General features: G+C 34.0%; 1 protein-coding gene across 2 annotated transcripts in view; it reads right to left on the bottom strand.

Moving 5' to 3' along the window:
• The window catches only part of GRID2 (glutamate ionotropic receptor delta type subunit 2), a 1,393,668-nt gene that overhangs the window by 498,657 nt on the left and 876,794 nt on the right, over positions 1-18,217 (bottom strand). The window lies entirely within an intron of this gene.

Here is an 18,217-nt window from a genome sequence, read left to right as displayed (position 1 = left end):
GTCTTAGCCATGGCAATTAAACATGAAGAAAAAATAAAAGGGATCCAAATTGGGAAGGAGAAAGTGAAACTCATTATTTGCAGATGATATGATATTGTACATAGAAAACCCTAAAGACCTCATCAATAATCTACTAGATTTATTAAATGAATTTGGCAAAGTAGCAGGATACAAAATTGATGTCAAGAAATCAATGGCCATCAACAAATCATCAAACAACAAGTGTTGGTGAGGGTGTGGAGAAAAGGGGACTCTAGTACACTGTTTGTGGGAACGCAGACTGGTGCAGCCACGATGGAAGACACTATGGTGTTACTTCAAAAGATTAAAAATTGAGCTGCCATTTGACCCAGTGATCCCACTTTTAGGAATATACCCTAAGAAACTTGAGACACCAATCAGAAAGAATATATGTACCCCTATTTCATAGCAGCACTATTTACAATAGCTAAGATCTGGAAGCAACCAAAGAGTCCATCAGTAGATGAGTGGATTAAAAAGCTGTGGTGCATATACACAATGGAATACTATGCAGCTGTAAGAAAGAAAGATCTCTTATTCTTTGAGATGGCATGGAAGGACCTGGAGGGTATTTTTTTTTTATCCTCACCCAAGGACATTTTTTCATTTTTTTATTCAGATAGGCTGGGAGAGAGAGAGAGAAAGAGGGAGAAAAACATCGACATGAAGAGGACACATGGAGTGGCTGCCACCAGCACGACTAACCAAGGCCGGGGACAAACAGCAACCGAGGTACGTGCCCTTTGTGAGAACCAAACCTGTGTCTCTCTGGACCGCAGGCCAATGCTCTAACTACTGAGCAAATCTGGCCAGAGCAGACCTGTAGAGTATTATGCTAAGCAAAACAAGCCAAACAGAGAAAGACAAATATCACATGATCTCACTTATTTGTGGAATATAATGAACTAAACAAACTGCTGAACAAAATTAACCCAGATACATAGAGGTGGGGTACAGACTGACAAGCTTCAGAGGAGTGGGGGTTGGGGGCAGAAGAGATAAACACAGAATTTACATGCATGTATGCATGAACAATGAACATAGACAACAAAGCTAGGGATGGGGCAGGGGTGAAGGGGAGGAGGGTGTCAATGGGGGAAAAATGAGAAACATCTGTAACAAAAATTAATAAATAAAAATTAAAATTAAAACAAAAGTAATATCATAATACAAAAAAAAAAATAAATCAATGGCATTCTTATACAACAATAATGAACTGACAGAAAGAGTAACTAAAAAAAAATCCCATTTACCATTGCAGCTAATAAACTAAGACACCTGGAATAAACTTAACCAAAGAAGTCAAGGACCTGTTATTAGAAAACTACAGGACATTGAAAAAATTAGAGGAAGATATAAAAAAGTGGAAGCACATACCTTGTTCATGGATTGGAAGAATTAACCTCATTAAAATGTCCATACTACCCAAAGCATTCTATAGACTCAATGCAATCCCTGTTAAAATACCAATGGCATATTTCATGGAGCTAGAACACATACTCTAAAAGTTTATATGGAACCCAAAAAGACCCCGAATAGCCACAGCAATCTTGAAAAAGGACAAAGTAGGAGGGATCACAGTACTGGATATCAGGTTATACTACAAAACTACTGTAATCAAAACAGCCTGGTACTGGCACATGAACAGGCATAGAGACCAGTGGAACAGAACAGAGAACCCAGAAATTATGCAACACGTTATGCTCAACTATATTTGACAAAGGTGGCAAGAGCATACAATGAAGTAAAGACAGCTTCTTTAATAAATGGTGTTGTGAAAATTAGACAGCTACATGCAAAAAAAAAAAAAAAAAAATTAAAGTAGACTGCCGACTTACACTATACACAAGAATAAACTCAAAATGGATAAAAGACTTAAATATGACTTGAGAATCTTTAAAAATCCTAGAAGAAAATGTAGGCAACAAAATTTCAGATAGCACATGCAGCAGAATTTTCACTGATACAATGCAAGAAAAAACTGAATAAATGGGACTACATCAAACTAAGAAGCTTCTGCACAGCAAAACAAAAAAACAAAAAACAAACAAACAAACAAAAAAAAACAAGCATCAAAATGGAAAAGGAACACATTACATGGGAAAGCATAGTTACCAATGATACATCAGATAAGGGGTTAATTTCTACAACATATACAGTACTCATACAACTTAACAAAAGCAAGACAAAGAACCCAATTTAAAAATGGGCAGAGGCCCTGAAGAGACACCTCTCTAAACAGGACATACAAATGGTCAAGAGACATATGAAAAATACTCAGTGTCACTAATCATCAGAGAGATGCAAATTAAAACAACTATGAGGTATCACCTTACATCTGCCAGAATGGATGCCATCAACAATTCATCACACAAGTGCTGGTGAGGGTGTGAAGAAAAGGGTACTCTAGTATGCTGTTGGTGGGAATGCAGACTGGTACAGCCACTATGGATAAGAATATGGTGTTTACTCAAAAAATTAAAAATTGAACTGCCATTTGACCCAGTGAACTCACTTCTAGGAATATATCCTAAGAAGCCTGAAACACCAATCAGAATGAATATATGTACCTCTATATTCATAGCAGCACTATTTACAATTGCTAAGATCTGGAAACAGCACAGGTATCCATCAACAGATGAGTGGATAAAAAAGCTGTGGTGCATATATACAATGAAATACTATGCAGCTGTAAGAAAGAAAAACCTATTATCCTTTGAGACAACATGAAGGGACCTGGAGAGTATTATGCTAAACGAAATAAATCAATCAGAGAAAGGCAAATATCACATGATTTCATTTATTAGTGGAATATAATGAACAAAATAAGCTAATGAACAAAATAGACCCAGAGACATAGATGTAGGGTACAGACTGACAAAGCTCAGAAGAGGGGCCTGGAGGGTGGGATGGGATAAACCAAAGAACTTACATGCATGTATGTGTAACCAATGGACATAGACAACAGTGGTGGGGCTGGGGGTGGGGGCGGGATCGGGTGGAGGGTGTCAATGGGGAAAAAAAGAGAAACATCTGAAACAAAAATAAATTGATAAAAAAAATTTAAAAAACAACAAATAAAGAAATGTCAGAAAGAAAACAATGTAATGTGTATCTATAATTTATTTTCTTCAAGGACCTCTAAATTATTATAACCAACTCAGGACATCAGATAATAAAAACTGTTGTTGATTTCTTGATATTTGTCTTATATTTGGAGGTAATGTCCATTGTTGATACTAAGTCAAATGAATCAGATTAGAATGCTAGACACTCCATATCAATATCATTTGTTATGTTTCAAATAATTCAGAATGAACTCAATTTTGTACTTATTATTGACTTTAATATTCATTTGTAAAATTACTTGCTGATCTGCTACCACTGCTATTTTTTGTCCCACATGCATTTCTCCCCTCAAAATGAACAAATTATTTTCAAATTAGTTGCTTTAATAAAGTTATATGGTCAAGGTACAAGCATGTACAGTCGTCCCTCACCACTTTGCACTTCGACTTTTGTGGCTTCACTCTATCACGGTTTTTTCAAATATATTCAGTAAAAAGTTGATTGAGACAGTGAAAAGGACATTAGCGCATGCTCGGTTGTCTGAGTCAATTATACACCCCATATTACAATTAAAATTACTGTACATATGGACTGTAGGCCTATGTATTTGAGCACCCCAGGAACCCTTTAATGCCAGGTGCAACCACTAGAGTCTGGAACAAATTAACCTCGATGAATGAGGATGTTGAGAATGATTACATTTCTCTATCATATGTTATCACACTACTTAAGCATAAAGATCAAAAGCAGTGCCAAAATTATTTGTGTATAAGTCTGTTATCAAAGTATAGAATATAGCATAGCTCACAAAATATGTCCTAAGTCTGTCTTTATATATTATTAGTACACTATGTCTTTGGTATATGCTGTTTGGTGTGTGTGTGTGTGTGTGTATGTGTGTGTGTGTCTGTGTGTGTGTTGTGTTTATTTTTCTCTGTTCTCTCTAGTGGATAATATCTATAACCATATCATCTATCATTTTTCTATTATCTATGCCTCTATTTATCTAGGTATCTACCTATTTATCTCTATCTCTAACTAGCTACCTAACTTCTTACTAAAAACATGTTTATCACAACTGTTTGATATTATATGATCTTTAGAGACCTGTGATTTTATTCTTAAATATAGAGCTACCCTGGCTATGCCATGACTCACCCAAATCTCATCTTGACAACAAACAAACAAAAAAATCACTGGCATAATAGTCTCAATATATTTTTGTTTGGCTACATTGTAACATCAAAAACAAACCCATTTTGACTGGAAAAATCTTTTTTTTTTTTTAATTTTTCTTTTTCCATTGTTTTCATTCATTTATTTTTTAGAGAGAATGGAAAGGAAGAAGGGAGAGGGAGAGAGAGAGAGAGAGAGAGAGAGAGAGAGAGAGAGAGAGACATTGATGTTGAGAGAGACACGTTGATTAGTTGCCTCCCAAACAGCCCTGGTCAGGGCAGGGGAAACCTGCAACCCAGGCATGTGCCCTTGACCAGAATCGAACCCATGACCCTTCAGTGCGAGGGCCAATGCTCTAACCTCCGAGCCAAACCAGCCAGGGCTTTGACTTGAAAAGTCTTTTCAGGATTATAAAACATCTAATTTAAAATTATTTTTGAAAATATTTTATCAGAAATTTCAATGGACTCTTATCCATACCCACTTATTTTCAATCAACATATGCTTCTGTTAACAATAATGAGATAAAACTGAATGTTAAGTTAATATGGTAAAATGTCGCCTTGGCCGGTTTGGCTCAGCGGTTAGAGCATCAGCCTGCGGTCCTGAGAGACCCGGGTTTGGTTCCTGCTAAGGGCATGTACCTCGGTTGCAGTTTGTCCCCGGCCCTGGTAGGTCATGTGGGTGGCAGCCACTTGATGTGTTCCTTTCACATCGATGTTTCTCTCTCTCTCTCTCTCTTCCTCTCTCTCCCTCCCACTCTACCTGAACAAAAAATGGAAAAATGTCCTCGAGTGAGGATAAAATATATATATATGGTAAAATGTGGCTATACTTAAAAAAAAAGAAAAAAAAAGGCCATGAAGATTGATGGAAATACTACCTGTACCATCATAAATAAAATCTACAGGGTGAAAGAAAGAAAAACAATACTAAAATTAAATATTACATAAAATATCACAGAAGAACATTTAAAGTAGGATAGAGTAGTGTAGCCAACAATATTTCCATTTCTTAACAATGAGGATTTTCAAGAAAAAAGCATGAGAATTGATGTTATTATATAGAAAAATGTGATAATTTTTATTTGTGAGATTTTAAAATATATTTTCCCTTGGACTTTAATAAACTATAAAATAACTATAAATATATTTAGAGATTGGTTCCATAGTTATAATAAGAGAAAAACAACAGAAGATATCTCATGTTTACTGTTTATCTCTAACAGGCAAAGTTTTTGAATTGTGGAGAAACAAATTTATAATGCAGTGAAAAAAATATTGAACTAGAAGTCTAGACTTGGTGTCTCTAACAAACTAAAAAGTTTTAGGGAAGCCATTCAATTCACAACCTCAAGTATTGCATACATAAGACAGAGATATTTCACCAAATGACTGCTAATTATTTTCTAAATTTGTGATCCATCAGAAAAGTTTGAGATGAAACAACAACACAAAAAATGTGCCTATTTGGAAAAATTTGGGTATGTTTGTAAGAAACAAAGAAAATATACTGAGTTTGTTGTATAATTAATTTATCTATTACCAATGGAACAGCTGGGAAAGAAATAAAATCTAGGACCCAGAAACATGTTATCTGTTTGTAAGAAACAGAGAATGCTAGAATCACAGAAACGAAAAGAAGATGAAATAAAAATGGATATATGAATTTTAGCAAAGAGAAATCACACAGGATGAGCACTCACTTCCTGAATTGTAATTATTTTGTTTGCACCAAGAAGAATTATCCAGTTTCCAATTATCTTTGGGAAGAAAAAATATCCATTAACACACCACTTTCTATGTGATAGACAGAAATATGACTTTTTTCCTACAATCATAAAAGACATTGTCTTCTATTTAATGATAGTTCACGAATTCAAATCATATTATTGCTCCAAATGGCTACAATCAGACATTCTGAAAAGCATGAGTCTGGGACTAAAAGATTTCTCATCTCATTTTGGAATATAGATTCATATCAAAGTTGAATGAATCAAAAAATAAATTCTCAAGCAAAGGGTTTCAAATACATTTCCATTTAAACCCACTAAAAGTACTTTTATTCAGGTACTCCAAGGTAATAAAAGTTTCCATAGCTGCTGATTAAAAATTGCTTGAAAACATTTTCAGCAGATAAGTACTTTTCTCCTCTTGAGCATCAAGTGAATTTCTCAGAGTGATGGTATTCAGGTAGATGCATTCATTTTGTTAATTAAATATTTCAAGGCATAACCTATAGTAAACCAAGATATTTCAGACTTCTTTTCAAAGTGAGATTCATTTCTCACTTTGGATTATTTTAAAATATTCCAGAAATGCTATTTCATTCTTATAATGGAGTTTAATAACACTGATAAAATGTATTGACACAATATTTAAAATCAAAGTTCCTTGTTACACTTGAATTATTGTGATTAATAAAAGTGTTTCTAAGGACTAAAAGAGGATCTTCATTTCCAAACATTTATTTTCCATTTGGAAATAGCTCTATACAAACTTAGCTTTCTACAAAACTTCAGTAGATTATTTATTATATCCATAGAGAATTTACTGAAAAAACATTTAAGACCCTGGTGAAAATGCTGAAAATTTAAGTAAAAACCAACCAAACAAACAAGCCACTTGTAGCCTCCAGAAGGAAAGGAAAGCAGAGTAAATAGCATAACTCTAGGAACACATATCAGCAACATTTAAGTTGCATAAACATAAAAATTGATAGTAATAATACGGCTTTATTTTTTAATAAAAAATATTTAACCCCTTTGAAAAATTCTCCATCAGAATTCCCAAATATGACCAAATTGAGATCATATATATATGTATATATATATGTGTGTGTGTGTGTGTGTATATACATATGTATATGTATATATATGCATATATGTGTGTATATATGTATATATACATATACATATATATAAATAGATGATGATGATAGATAGATAGATAGATAGATAGATAGACAGATAGATAATTTAAGTGCCTCTGGGAACTGAAGACCAGAGTAAGAACAAGTCATAGGCTATTTTTGTTTTCAATAAATCTTTCTTTATTACTTCTTTAATGGCAGACTTTTTAATGGTTAATAAACATTTGGATTTAACATGACTACTAATCTCTGGATATAAAAGGAACAATGTGGACATTTATATTTTAATATGACTTTTATTGCTAATAAAAGTATTTAATTATAAATTATTTTATATTCATAATTTATTCATAAAATCAAAGTAACCTAAAATTTATGGGGAAAAGTATCAATATTAAGTTTTTAATTTTGAACAAGTAAATATATAATTCTTAGGGATTCTTTTTCAGACTTATTAGTTTCAAACCTTCACGTTCAAAGGAATACATGTAAAGACACATATAATACATTAAAAAATGTTGTAGTTATAGCAAAATATTGAGACTTATTACTTTATGTAAAATTACTAAACTGCAAAATTACTTTAGGTATTAGAATATTTAATAAATAAGGCTACAAATAAATTCAACATAATACAGTGCTGCTTCAAATAATATGACATATAAATTGTATATTCTATTGTCATAGTATATGGAAATAAATAAAATGATTTGTTTTGCTAATTTAAAAAAGTTGTACTTCAGAATGCTTATAAATGCAATCAGTATTAGAATTTTAAAATCACAGAATGCTTGGTCTAGAGAGCAGACGCTCTTTCAAATTGCAAGAAAGAAAATGTTCTCCTAAAAGTGTAAACTCCTGACATACTTCTGTTAAACTCTCAGAAATCGTTTCCCTCTGACTAAAAGGAAAACTTGCAAAATTAACTTTTAAAATGAAACTTTAATTTTTTTGGATTATAATAGTATTATATTCTCTTTGCAGAAATTTGGAAAATGTAAGAAAACATAAAAAAAACTAACAATACCAAGAATCCATAACCTCATTATCTTAGAACACCAATCTAAACAACTACAAAGATATTTTAAAACATGAAACATTTAAATACAGAACTATGTAACTAATTTAGAGAAGACACATTTTATTTTTATTTTTTAAGGTTAGAAATAAATTCTTATTGTGTACAGAATCATAGAGTTGTACACATTTTCAAAGAAAGGCAAAGTTAATTTTCAAAAATATTTACCATCAGATATATAAGGACATTTTCATGAATAGTTTCTATGGGGTTAAGGTCCCAGTAAAAGTACTCTACATTTGATTACCCTCCCCCCAAAACCAGGAGTATAATCAGAAACATGCTGTCACAACCAGAGGTTAATAGTCTCCATGCTGTTGGTGGATGAAGATCAGTTGCAAAACAGCACATTTCTCTTTTTCAGCCCTATCAACATACTCCTTTTAGCATACAAATCAGTTGTTTCTGCTCCTTGGAAATGCAACAAATTGTGCTACTTGTTTTCTTGCAGCATACCACCTTTTTGTCAAGAAGAAAACCTTGGAGTAAGCGGTATCTACATTAATAACAGAAACTTAAAAGGGGGCAATAGTTTATACATCCAAGCCATCCCAAAGTCTCAAAAGAGTTTTTCTTAATAACAGTGTTTCTATTCAAAACAAATGAACAAATATCTATCTCTTCATTTTCCAGTCACTGGAAAATGGAACCGCTTAATTAGGACTAGTGTCTTAATGATGTCTGACTACTTTAGTGGGTCAGGTGTCTGGTCACAGAGGAAAGTAAAATTAATGGGGAAAAAAAAGACAGGAAGGAGGCAACACTATCAGTTGTCACCAAAAACCATGATTACAGTTTCAATTATTCATCAGGGATATGAACACAATATTCATTAGTGTAAATGGAAGGCCCCAAACAAATGAGTTGTAAAAGTTAGCAAATTTGGTGAGATTATGTGCCTTAACCTTATAACTTTTTATAATCATTCCAATGTTTAAAACCTAGTTTCTGTAGGAGGAGAATGTGTAATTCACTGAAGGAGTAAGAGAAGCCTGGGCAAATAAGAAAGACATCAAATATTCTAACAGACTCAGAGGAGAGAAAAAAACAGATGATTGGAAGTCCGATAACAAGACCCTGGAATTATAACTTAATTGAATTTACCATATCAGGACTGTCACTGCATAACAAATTAGTCTGTTGTGAGTTTCTAACATTCATGGTCAGATGACTTGCTATGTGACCCCTTCCTGCCATTGCCTGCCTGTTCATTCAACCTCTTTGAAATAAACATTTGATATCTGCCCCTTGAGGTTCAATCACAACAATGAGATCTTCCCAAAGTTCACATATGAGCAAATATTTCTAATGCTGTGTATTCTAATTTAGATTGCTTTAATGATTATTGTTCTGGTATTATTATTAATCCTCCTTGTGGCTGAAACTAGAAATGGGAATGTTCAGTGAATGGTAAGTACCCCACTTTGCCTAGGTAAATCTGAGCTGGTCTGAAGTTTCTCTGTGGGGGGGCGGGGTGGTGTGTGTCTGAGGTCAGGTAAGATAGATTCTACTGTGAACTACAATGCATAATGCCCAGTAAAGTCGGAAGGAAAGTGAACCTTGTCTCCTCTGAATCAGGTATAATCTTGAATTCTTAATCTAATCAATGATCAGCTTGTGGACTAGAGATGAACCACAGACTCCTTTGGTCTCTTTATGAGCACATACATGTCTGTAAACATTTGAGAGTCTGTGTTTCAATAGCAACTACATTTCCTCACAATAAACCCTTTCCTCAAAAGTGTTAAAGTAATCCACACCAAGCAAACAATCTGGATTTTGTAGTCCTTCTAGGACCACATTTTGTCAAAATGTGGACTGGAATTGTACTCTATCGGGCATCTGTGCCCCACACTGGAGAAGTCAGTATCATCCCATCTACCATAGAGATAGTTTCTTTTCTCTCCCACAGGCAGTGAATGCTGCTTGCCTGGAGTAGGACTACCTCAGAAGTCATCTCAACAGAAGCTAACTCTTCCAGGAAGGTCAGAGAAACTCTAAACCTCACTGGATACAGCCACCATTTTCTCATCTATGTACTAAGAGCAGATGGGCTCCTTTTGCAGCAGAAACAATCCAGGGCGCAGGATACACTCCTCAAAAGTGCACAGTCTCCCTACCCATCGGAGCCTGCTGGGGTCAAGAATTTTGAGTGTCTAACATATCGGATATCTTATAAAGTACTAAGTTCACTGTCATATGACTTTGTGGTACAAAATATGTTCTTGAAGACCAAAATGAAAGCAGATAGAGCTAAATTTATCATCATCATATATTATATATAAAGGAGGGTGGAAGAAAACAAAGCTGTTGTTTTCACATCATATTGTCAATTTACAGCATTTACTACAAGGTAGAAATATGACACTGAATAAGGATGGCAAATTTTCTAACAACAGGCTTAGTTATAAAGACTTGGTTAATGCAGACTATACTGACCACTAGATCCTCTGCTATTTGCTGCCCATCAAACTTAGATGCTTCCAAGTCTTGATTGAGAGACTTGCAAAATTTTAGTCAAGCCCTGGTCAGTTTTGTTCAGTGGTTAGAGCATCAGCCCACAGACCAGAGAGTACCGGATTCGGTTCCCACTAAGGGCACGTACCTCAGTTGCAGTTTGTCCCTGGCCCCAATTGGAGTCACGTGGGTGGCAGCCAGTTGATGTGTCTCTCTCACATCAATGTTTCTCTCTCTCATCGATGTTTCTCTCTCCCTCCCGCTCTATCGGAAGATAAATTTAAAAAAAAAAAAGTCCTTGGATGAGGATTAAAATTTTTTTTAGAGTCGAAAAGAACATTAAACAAAACAAAAAAGGGTAATGCTTCCTACTGTTACTGTGACTGTTGTGTACAGTATAAGGCTCTGTCAATCACACCTACAATTAAATTACTTTCTCCACCTCACAGAGCAATTTCTAGTCAGCATAGCAACTAGATTGTCTTTCTTGTGTTGGCAAAATGTTGATAGAAATTATTGTCCATTTGCAAATTAGTATTATTTTAATTATCCCTCATTATGTAACCTACAAACATAATTTCACTTAATCGTTACACAATCTTCAGGGGTGGTAATATTATCCACATTTTATAGATAAAGAAATTGAAACTCATTGGGCTTAGAAGACCTAAAATCACACAGTAAGTTAGTAACAGAGTCCGAATTTCATCCCAGGTGTGTCTGACAGCGAAGGCTAAGCAATGTTTCTCATTAAACATATTAAACCTAGCCTACTAGTTAGAAATGATCTTGAATTACAAATAACAATAATTCCTATTGAGCCTGCACTATTGTAGGTACTTAGAATAATCAATCTATTTGTTTGAAATAATCAATAAATTACTTCCCTATCCTCTGTGAATACCTGCAAAGAAATTACACATGATCTTATTTAATGACCATTAAAATAATTAATTATATTTTTGGTGACCAAATGGCCAACTGTGCTAAGCATGAGGATACAATGAATGAAAAGCTATAATTACACACTCTCATTCAAATGTGGTATGCCCACAATTAATTTTTGTCCACATATAATGAATATTTTAGTTCATTAAAAATACCTTTTGCAATTAGATTGTTCCAAGAATGCAAAGCTATAGATTTTATTATTTTTCACTTGAATAAAGAAAAAACATGGCTGTTACACTTATAGATGTAGTGAAAAATATTGCAGGTTTTTAAGTCAGTATAAAAATGTATTCATTAATACATTCAAATATTTAATAAGCATCTACTATAGATTATGCATTGGAAGATATGGCAAGGAACAAGCATTCTTGTCTCATGGAGTTACATTGTAATAGAAAAGACAGACCATACACAAGTAAATTTATTATATTTATATGTATATATATACACATATATAAGGTTTCTATATATAATTATATGAATGCATAATTTCAGTGTACAGAAAGTGCTATAAAGAAACATAAAGCGGGGTAATATCAAAAGTAAATGCTATTTTAGATATCGCAAAATCAGAATACAAATACAGTGTTAAAGAAAACCCATACAATATTTAATCATTGGCCATTTGAAGGCTAGGCTGGTTTTTCCTCTAAGTACAAGGCAGTAAAATATTTCAGTTCATTAAAAATACCTTTTGCAATTAGATTGTTCCAAGAATGCAAAGCTATAGATTTGTAAACTTAATGTTGGAGAACTTGAGTAAAAATTCTAAATCTATCTGAAAAACAATTATACCTAGGAGCTAGAATATCTCTGCTGTACCATTTTATTTCATCAGCTTACATAAGAAAACCATTTTATGAAGATACTAAGCATTGCTATGCAATTAAGATTGGCTGAGAAACCAGTTTTAATCTCTTTTCCAGGCCATATTTTCCTATTAATGATAAAGTTCAAAGACATTATGTTTAGAGTGTTAAATTTTAATGCTAGAACTTAGTCTTCATAGTAAAAAGTGAATGGCATTGGCAAAGCCAAACAAAACAAAGACACATAGAGAAAAAACAAAAACAAACACAAACAAACTATTGTATAAAATTCCCCTGCTAAGAAAAAACAGAAACTGATCCTTTAAATTAAATATTTATTTTTTATATCTTCTAATAATTTTAGTTTCCAAAGGTTGTACAGAATGCTATTATTTAAAATATTTTTCTTCTTGGCAATTTTTATTGTGATGAACAAAAACTGGAATAACCATATTTTTGGAGAAAGTTTAAAGAAATAGAAAACCTTGATAATTTCGAAATTTGGCTTTGAGGTTCACCTGAATTTATCTTCAAGGATAGTGTCTGACACCTTGAACACATCATCTACTGAATGAAACACCACCTTACATTAAAGTAAAAGAACATGCAGAAAATATCAAAGCAGGATATCTCTTGTTTTGATTCGCATCAGTGAAAATTAAGTAATCCTTTTCACATTCTTGCCAAACTCAGAAAAATGAAACCTCCACTCATACAATGCCAAGATAGACGAGACTAGTCCAACATTTGGGACTTGGTCAATCTGCACTAAAATCCTAAGCAGACAAAACCCTCCTTAGTTTATGAGGGCCGACAGTATCCCTGCTGGAGGAGATAAGACTATGGCATTGCACACACCTCGCAAATGGCAGCAGAACAAATACTGTCAGCTTGACAACTTATCAGTTGGGAAGCCTTTCACTCTTTTTGAGACATGGAGATACTGGGAGTGGAAACTTAACTTTGGACACACATCTAGTAACTCCTGTCATTATTTGCATGTCAATGCTTTTCCTTGGTAAGTATCCTTGAAGACATTATGTATGTAAGTGCGTGTGCGTGTGCGTGTGTGTGTGTGTGTGTGTGTGTTAATGGTCATATGGAAAAAAAAAAAAAGGCCCCATTTATAAATGGAGTTGGCAATTCACAAACAAAGTTATAGTACTCTCAAAATTACTTGAAAGCTAGATTTGGAGTTTTGTAAATTCAGTAATTAATTAAAATTTTATTTTGTTAGAAAAACATGTTATAAAACAAATGAATATTTAAAAGTTAAAAATGCTTCAGAAATTTATAACAAAAATAGAAAAAAATTGTGAGTGCTACAATGTAAAAGATACTATAAAGTAAATATTTAGGGCACCTTTCACAAAACATCTGCACAATGCCAGTGTACTGAGTGTTTCAGTCCAGTTTGGGAGTTAGGACCTAGAAACATAAACAAATACTTACAGGAGTTCTTTAACATTACATAAGAATAAAATAGACATAATGTGGAGTATGTGATTCATTGTCAACTGAATGCCATTCAGTTGACAATGAATCACATAAGTAACACAGTACGGAATTTGAATTCACAGCAGAATGAAGCAACTACGTTGTTTTGGGAACTACACTGCCTTTAGCAGGCTACATGAAGCCCACTCCTGACACCCTCTCAACATGACTTTTTTAGTTTCTGGACCCCATTCACCATTTGAATCATGATGTCCCTTACTTACTAACAAAGCTTTCTGGCTTTGAAAGTCTCTCATTTAATATCCCCCTCCAAAAAAAAAGACAGGCTCTTCTGACCTACTGATGTCTTGATTCTCGTGAGCCTTACTTTCTTCCTGTTGTTGAGACTCCACCTGTCTCCCTCACCATTCATGCCCAAGTTAGATTTCACGCTTCCTCACTCCACCATTCTCCTGTCAATATCCTTGCCCTCACCACCCCATTATATTGGTTCAAAAACAACAATCTGATGAAATTCCAACTCTACATTAAGTCAAATTCATTTTACTCTTTGATTGATGCTAGACGAAAATATACAACCATGTAGGTTAGTGATACAATGAATTTTTCATCTCTAACCTCATATGAGCCAACCCTACCTGGCAATTTTTGCATGTTCCCCAATTAGCTCTCTCCTGTTTGCCACAGCAGCTATTTCAAAATGTATTCAATCTCATTATCTTTAATGTTTTCTGCTACAACTTCCCTCTTAGCAGATAATCTCACCTCTCCTTTCTCCAAGAAAAGATAACATATGTCTTAATCCCCTTAACTTCCTGACACCACAGAACAAGGCTTGTGTACATTTACACCATTTTTCCCTTACTCCCTGCCCTCCATGCCATCACTTTGGAAAACTATGTCCTCCAGTGGCCAAGATTAGGCACTCCATCTAAATCTAGATCCAATTCCCTCTTTCTCCTAGTCCTCTATACATTATCAGGTGTCTTTCCTTTACTTCTTTCTCTCCCTCTTTTCTAGGCTCAGTCTGTGAGCATCAAACATACTCCTGTCTTTAACGTTCTGCAAGTTCACCCTTTCAATTTCATGAAGCAATGTAATAATCATTCTTATAGCCAAACAGGTTAATATGGCATATACCCTTCCTACTTCTACATATCGCCTCCCTTTTTATTTTCAACTTGTTATTTAAACATCTGACATTACTACTCAGCTGAGATTTCTCTCATAAATGACAGTTAATGCAACATCTTTTGATGTACCAAGTTCATTTCTGAATATGCCACATTACTAACTCATATAGGCCATGCCTACTTATGAGCTTAGTAACATGTTACTTAAATTTGGTTTTAAGTAACACAACAGGAAATTGTACAGTCTAACATTAGCAGCTACACAGCTAACCCATTTGCTCTGCTGTGTCTCCTCAGTTACTGAGTTCTGAAGTTCATCAGACGCTCTTTATGTCTTTATGTTACTGCTTTTCTGTGACATTGCTGATCCTCGGCTATGTCTTGAAACTCTTCTAAGCTTCTATTACTATATGAAGACAATCATTATTATGCTTGTGTATACATATCTAATTATGGAACTGGAATAAGTGTTTTTGTAAAATAAGGACGTATTAGGATCATAAGGCTTTAGGAAAATTGATAATAGCATTACATGGGATAGTTCACACAAAAGATATTGGAAGAAAGAACATGGTGCGAAATGATTTTACATAAACTTGAGGATAATCATTGGGAGTAGAATGGAATGAAAATACAGGAGGGTTTTGTAAAGAATTAATACTTGCATAAAGAGTTTTTGTTTGTAATAGTATAGGACTCAGTGGTTCTAAACCTGTGGGTTGTGACCCCTTTGGGGGTCGAATGACCCTTTTACAGGGGTGCCCTAAGACATAAAGTAGCAAAATTACAGTTATGAAGTAGCAGTGAAAATAATTTTATGGTTGGGGGCCACCACAACATGAGGAACTGTATTAAAGGGTTGCGGCATTAGGAAGGTTGAGAACCACTGTTAGGTCCTATCTGCAAATGAAATCATTTGTGTATGTATACCTTAATGTGTACAGAAGTCTTTTTTCCCCCTTGTTTCAATATAGGGAACATTAGGTACTAATCCTGATTTCACAATATGAGGTGAAAAGGGTTTTATAATATCATTTGGCAAGTAATTAAGTAACAAAAGCTTCAAAGAAAGATATATTACTTTGTTATAAAAACATGAATAATTTCATTTTCTGAACCTTCAATTACATTTATACTAAACTTATTATATAATTATATGTCAATTATGTTAATTATTCTGTTTCCATCTTATTCTACACAAATGTAGCTGTTTTCTCATTACTAAATAAATAAAATTAAAGACAAAGAATTGGGCCTAACACAGACTTCCCCTAATAGTTTTGAAATTCTCTATAAATTAATGGTAATTTTGGATACGGTCTATGTTCATGAATTTAGGGCAGCACCAGATACTCAGCATTGGTTTTTCAGTCATCATAAATCCCACACTGACTAACCAAGTTTTGCCTTCATCGATCTGCCAAAACTGTGTACCTGAGAGTGAAAATACAGAAATATAAAAACAAAGACAAATCTTAAAATCAATCAGAGAAAAGGTAGATGACTGGCAAAAATGGGCATTTCGACAGACAGCCAACTTCTAACCACAACCCTGAAGCCAAAGCCAATGCACTGATGTCATCGATGTGCAGAAAAAAATACAATGAGCAGTTTAGAATTGTATGTCTAGGGGAATATACTCACGGGAAAAAAAGATGAAATAAAGACATGTTCAGATAAACAACAACTGAGAAATTTGGCCACAAGAAAAACAGCATTGTATAGTTATAATTTTTTTCTTGTGGTGAGAAACAGAAAATAAATTTTAAAAGGTACTATATAATATTTATATAATAGAATACCACTGAGCAATATAAGTAAAAAAAATTAGTGAAAATAAGAATGTATCTACAAAATAAATGTTAAGAGAAAGAAGATACAAATGAGTGTGTCCTACATTACTCATTTTTATGAAAACCCAGACCAGGCAGAAGTCTCTGTTGCTAAGAGTGGAGGTAGGAACAGTGGGACTTCCTCAGGGAGGGAAGTGTTCTCCGACTCCATCTGGGTGGACGCAACCACTGAACGCTTCTGCGCACTTCAAAGTGTAATGCATGTTATTGTATTTAAATTAAATCTCTATAAAAACAAGTAAGCAAGTTTCTATATGAAAGAGTGAAATTATACTAATTCCTTTTCCATATATTTTTTAAAAAATTCAGATAGACAAAAGACTTCAATATAAAAGGCAGAAGTAAAAAGCCTTTGAGATATAATTGAGTATAATACTGCCTTTATGACTGGCAGTAGGACATGATTTCTTGAATAGGACTAAATGGCAATACTCATAAGGAAGGAAATTCATGATTCTGCTAAATTTAAAGGTACTATGAATGAAATGAAAATAAATACACAGAGAGGAGACTATTTACAACATAAATACCAATAGATTCATATTCAAAATATATACATAATTCTTATAACTAATTATAAAACAGACAACCTAGTAGAAAATGGCCAAAAGACTAGAACTGGCAATTAACCCCAAAATAAATCTGCCTTGGCCAGGTGGCTCAGTTGGTCCTATGCACCCAGATGTTGTGGGTTCATTTCTCAGTCAGAGCACATGCCTAGGTTGCAGGTTTGATTGGCAACCAATCTATGTTTTTCTTTCACATTAATGTTTCTCTCTCTCTCTCTCTCTCTCTCTAAAAATCCACAAAAACTTATTCTTGGGTGATGATTAAAACAAAACAAAAGCAAAAAATGTGAAGACAGCCAAAAGTTACAGGAAAGCATGCCAGAACATTGTAATAATCAGGGAAATAACAATTAAAGCCATTAGGATAGATCATTATATATTCAATAGCTTAATAAAAATTTAAAAGTCTGACAAAACCAAAACCTGGTGAGAACATTGGACAATGAGAACTCATTTCCCCAGTAGTGATATGTAAGTTGGTAAATCTCTGTGAAAATGGCTTTGAGGTTACCTAGTGAACACCAAGATATGCTTTCTCGTAGTGCAGCTATTCCACCCCTGGATACAAAACCTACAGTACATGAACAAGTAAGGACTAGACACACCCAAGATACACGTCCAAGAATTAGCCAAGCAAGTCATAAGAGCCGTGTTGATAATAGACTGAAGGTAGAAACAGACCACAGTAGATGCATATACAGGTAATAAAATTATATTTAAAACTGTAAAAAAATGAGTATCATAAAATTCAGACTAATTAGTTATACCACTC

Source organism: Molossus molossus, unplaced genomic scaffold (genome assembly GCF_014108415.1).
Source record: "Molossus molossus isolate mMolMol1 unplaced genomic scaffold, mMolMol1.p scaffold_m16_p_1, whole genome shotgun sequence".
NCBI classification, from domain to species: Eukaryota; Metazoa; Chordata; class Mammalia; order Chiroptera; family Molossidae; genus Molossus; species Molossus molossus.
The sequence above is the reverse complement of the archived record's forward strand: the minus strand, read 5'-3'. Positions and strand labels throughout refer to the sequence as shown.